The sequence below is a fragment of the Benincasa hispida genome, chromosome 12 (genome assembly GCF_009727055.1).
Source record: "Benincasa hispida cultivar B227 chromosome 12, ASM972705v1, whole genome shotgun sequence".
Lineage (NCBI taxonomy): Eukaryota > Viridiplantae > Streptophyta > Magnoliopsida > Cucurbitales > Cucurbitaceae > Benincasa > Benincasa hispida.
Genome location: NC_052360.1, coordinates 37341475 through 37346705, shown reverse-complemented (window position 1 = coordinate 37346705; position 5231 = coordinate 37341475). Strand labels below are relative to the sequence as shown.

Here is a 5231-nt window from a genome sequence, read left to right as displayed (position 1 = left end):
TATGGATTCCTCAAATATTGGAACTTGTAGGAAGTAACCAAAAAGAGGGGGGCGGGGGTTGTGAAAAATTTTGAAATAAATTGCAAGAGAACAATAAGTGCGCAACATAAACGAATGCAAAATTTATCAATCGAACAAATACTTAGTTTGGGTAATTATAGTTTAATTCATTCCTCATCAATTCTATCACAGACTATTCAAAATATGCGTGAGAATATTTGAATTAAAACTTAGCCTACTTGATTAGAATCCTATTTGGTAGTCCACAAAATCAAGTTAATTAACAGAAAAGCGAGAATTCTCAACCAATCAATCAATCAACATTCAAAGCAAAGCAAAGCTAATTAATTGATTTCCATCGTCTAACCAATTAATTGAGCGAGATTTATCTAAGTTAGAAAGTAAATGCTTGCTAATTAGAATCCCAAATTAACACAACAAACTAACTTAATTCATGCTTCTAGGTGACGACTACCTAACGATTACAAATTAGGGTCAATCAAAGCATCAATTAAACATGCATAGCTAATTTGTTAGATTATCCCATACACAAAAATTGAAGAATATATTCAAGATAAAATCTCATAAATTCATAATAAAACTCATAGAATTACAATACGAGTCTCAAGAATTGAATTGAAACCAAACTAAACTAACAAACCCCAAGCTAAGTTCTTACCATTTAGCCTCGAATCATGCTTGAATTCAATAAAATTGGCAAAGGGGAAGAATTTTTTTTAAAGAATTTTGGTGTAAAAGTGAGCTAAAATGAGGCTGGAACAGAGCGGTGATGCCCAAGATCGGGTGTATTCGGCGTGATGTCATCGGTTGACCCAAATTGTTCTTTTATAAAACTGTCGCAGTGTCGCAACGCTAAGAAGAGTGTTGCAATGCTGCGGCACAAATTGGCCAAGCGTCAGGCAAGCGTTGGACTACTGAACTGATGCTGCGTTGCGTGCGCGCTGAGGCTGTACATCCGTCAAACCACGCAGCGTTACAGTGCTCTGGGGGAGCGTTGCAACGCTACCTATTTTGTCATAGAGCATTGGAGGGCAGCGTGGACGAGCAGTGTGACAATGGCGTTAAGGCATCTTTGGAGCGTTGTAATGCTTGGGGAGCATTGCAGCGCTGCTCTACATCCGAGCATTCTGTCCAATAGCATTGAGATAGCGTTGGACTTAGGTTTAATGAGAGCATTGCAATGCTCGGCAGGGAAAAATTCTTCATTCCTTCGTCAGTTGATCAATTTAGCTCCAAACTTCGTCATTTTATCGCCTTTTTGTCCCGACTGCTTAATTCAACTACTTGTACACTCAAGTCCTAAAAAATAATCAATTTAACCAAATTAAGTAGCTAAACAACCCTGAGTTAAGTGGAAGAAGATAGCACATTTCCAGTGCTATCAAACACCCCCAACTTAATTCTTGATCGTCCTCGAGCAAGTTAAAACAAACAATCATGCAAAAGATAATCAGTCAAAATAGAATGTTCCTTACTCAAGCCTCAACAATCAACTAGAATTAATTTCACAATCGATTAGATAATCAAAAAGCATCCCATCATTTTAAGAACGGTTTGAAAATTTGTTATGCATGTCCAAGCTTAAAGTTATTTATTTTGAACAAAAGCAAGCTCGGAATGGCTTTATGAATCTTCCATTAGTTTTTCCCCTACACTGGCTTGAAGGTTCCAGTATTAGCTTTCCTAAATTCAAAGTGGTAATGACATCAAATTGGATCGGTGAAAATCTAATCATCTATCGCCCTTTCTTGTTTATTATTATTATCTCTTTTTTTTTTTAGAGCTCAAAGGGGAAACTTAATCTAGGAAAATGACTTTCATTTTGGCTTGCCCACACGGGTGTCATGTGAGTCATCCAATTATAGGCCAATTTCCCTTCAAAAGTGTCTAAGCTTACTCATTCCTCTAGGATACTTTAGCTCAGAGGGAAACCACGGGTGTCATGGCCGCCCCAGGTTAATCATAACCTTGAAGAAGAGGAGTAGACCCCTAAACATGCATAAATGAAAATTCTCTCTCTCTATTTTTTTTTACTAGGCGACAGTGATATCAATTGACTATATCTCAAACATGCATTACTAAATTGAACCGCGAAAAGATTAATATCTATCACCAAGGCCTATCAGAGTGACAACAACTTTATGGTCTTATAATTCAATTCTAAGCAAGAAAACATGTCAAGATAGATATGCAAAAGGCTTAGAGATGTAATTAAAAAAAAAAAAGCAATTTTTTCAAAAACATCATTAAAATTATGAACCCTTTCTTCCAACATATTCTAATGCAAAAAACAATTCATACTCTGCATTATAGATTAGTCATCGTAAGGAATAAAACAGCAAGAAAAACTCAATCAAGCAAGCATTGTCCGAGCACAACGCTCAAGGACCCCAAATAATATATTAAATAAAAAGATTCAGCCAAAAAATCCTCTTAAAAATTCAAACACCCCACCCCCAACTTTTAAATCACATATTGTCCCCAATGTGATTAAAATGAAGTACGAGGGATCAGAATACTTCCCTGAACAATAGAGTAAAGGAAGAATATAGGACACTCGACTCAACTCCTTTCTCCCCAAAAATCCTAGCAAACAAGAATAATAGAAAGAATTAAGCTCAACAAAATAAATAAAAAATAAAAAGAGAAAATATTGAATTGAAATCTAATCCTAGAAATCAAGTAAATTTAAATCCTAGCAGCCTCTAGGAAGCGCAAATATTTATGGTCAGTTGCTTGACCGTGATGGCTCAATTTCAGATGTAGATCGGCGAGTCCAATCAGTAGGCAACGTCGAAGTAATCCAACGACTTGCCATCATGGAAGACCTTCAACTTATGCCCATTAACTTTAATAACCTTCACTGATGCAAGATTAACAATGTCTACTGCACCATAAGGATAAACGTGAGAAACACCAAATGGTCCAAGCCACTTGGACTGGAGTTCACCAGGCATAAATTTCAATCGAGAGTTATAAAGAAGTACCTTTTGCCCTACCTAAAACTCCTTGGGTGCAATCATTCTACCATGAATATCCTTCACTCTTTTCTTATAAATCAAAGAATTATCAAATCATTATAACCTTAACTCTTTTAACTACTTAAGTTGTAGAAGTTTGACCTCCCCAATTGTCTCTAAATCCTGCACTTCTTGGTTGCCCATTAAGCTTTGTGTTGGATTTTCAACTGGAATATGGAAAGCCTTACCATAAACCATCCGGTAGGGAGACATCCCAATAAGAGTCTTGAAAGCTGTCCTGTAAGCCCATAGAGCGCCATCCACTTGGAGGCTCCAATCCTTTCTTCCTGGGTTGACCTTCTTTTCCGAAATTGTTTTTACTTCCCTGTTGGACACCTCTGCCTGCCCATTAGTCTGAGGGTGGTATGGGGTGGCAATACGATGTTGAACACCATATTTCTTCAACATGGAGGCAATGACTCGATTGCAAAAGTGTGATCCTTGATCGCGATGATTGCTTTAGGGAATCCAAACCTACATAGAATGTTAGTCTTCAAGAAACGTGAAACCACTTTAGCATCATCAATAATTGTGGCCTTTGCTTCCACCCATTTGGAAACATAGTCCACTGCCAATAAAATGTATTTATATCCACAAGAAGAAGGAAAAGGTCCCATAAAGTCAATTCCTCAAACATCAAATATTTTGCAAAAAAGGACAGGGAATTGTGGTATCTCATTCCTACGGGACAATCTACCAGATTTCTGACACCGCTCACAAGTTTTACAGACAAAATATGCATCCCTAAATAATGTGTCCCAATATAAACCAGAATCTAAGACTTTCTTGGCGGTTCTCTTGGGACTGAAGTGCCCTCTACATGCATGCTTATGATGAAATTCAAGAACAGAAAACAACTCATCATTAGGGACACACCTCCTAACTACCTGATCTAAACATAATTTCCAGAGAATAGGGTGCTCCCAAACATAATACTTTTACTCACTCTTGATTTTATTTTGTTTATGTTTATTCATACCATGAGGGAACTTACCAGTGGTCAAGAAATTCACAATTGTCCAGGGAGTCATAGAAATACCATCTGTCTGCATCAAAATATGGTAAGGGAAGTCTCCATTAAAACTAAGACAACCTCCATCAACATTCTCGCATCCCTTTCTATCCTGAAGTCTCAGGTTAAACTCCTCGAGGAGAAGAACCCACCTCAGCAATTTGGGCTTAGACTCCTTCTTTGACATTAGGTAGCATGAGCTGCATGGTCAAAATAACCCAACTCTATTATTATTATTATTTTTTTTTATTTTTTTAACCCATTCTCCAACAAACTCCCTTCTTCTTCCTCAACGTTCTTCTCCTCCTCTTTTCAACCATTCCTCCATTTGAATCCCTATGAAAAACCGAACTTCAAGATTAAAACTCCCCTATAAATTGAACACACACAGTGGGGATGAGGAAAGCGGAACCAAGAAAGAAAGATTGAGTGAGAAGTGATAAAGATTAAGAAAAATTTGGGGATTGGCCATTAGGAGGGTAGAGAGTAGATTGAAAATCAAAGAGAAAAGAGAGAGAAAAAACTTTTGACAAACCCACGGACGACAAACCTTCATTCCGACAACTACTCGAAGCTACAATTTCCGGCAAACTCTAAACCCATTGAGTAGATTGGACATGGAGCTGCAAACGTTCGATGACCCCAAACGGAGTGACTTTCGATGATTGTGCACAATTTTGATGACGCTCGATTGGTACTTGAGGTGAAGAAATGATAGAAGAAGAGAGGGAAAGGAACCCATTAAAAAAGGATTAGGTTGAAGAAGAAGAGAAAAGGAGAAAAAAATTGTGGAAGAAAGAAGGAGAAAGGAGAAAAGGAAATTGGTAAAGGTGAAAGTGGGCTCGACTTATATTTTATATTTATTTATTGATTGATTTAATAAGTACAGTGGGCCTCACTTTTATTTTATACTTATTTATTTATTGGTTTAATAAATATGGTGTGCCCCACTTTATTTTCTAATATCTTTTATTTGTTTAATAGAAATGTCAGGACCTACTTTATATTTTATTATTTTATTTATTTTTAATTAGCATCATTATTATTGCTTTCTATCCTCTTTTTGTTTTTCTATCAATTATTTATTTATTGGTTTATTTTCCTTATTCTCATACCCACCTTCCAAATCTTTATTATTTTTTTCCTATCACTTATCTTAATTATTTCAAACAGTCCTA

At 36.6% G+C, this 5231-nt stretch overlaps 1 long non-coding RNA gene across 2 annotated transcripts; it reads right to left on the bottom strand.

Moving 5' to 3' along the window:
• Positions 1-1190: 1190 nt before the first annotated feature.
• LOC120092726 lies at positions 1191-4869 on the bottom strand. 2 transcript variants are annotated; one of them, XR_005486131.1, is made up of 3 exons: positions 4604-4869; positions 2763-4389; positions 1191-2607 (listed from the first exon to the last, which is right to left on the bottom strand). It is a non-coding gene; the product is annotated as an uncharacterized LOC120092726 (long non-coding RNA). The 2 variants fall into 2 exon arrangements; XR_005486130.1 differs by having other exon boundaries at positions 1191-4389.
• Positions 4870-5231: the final 362 nt, after the last annotated feature.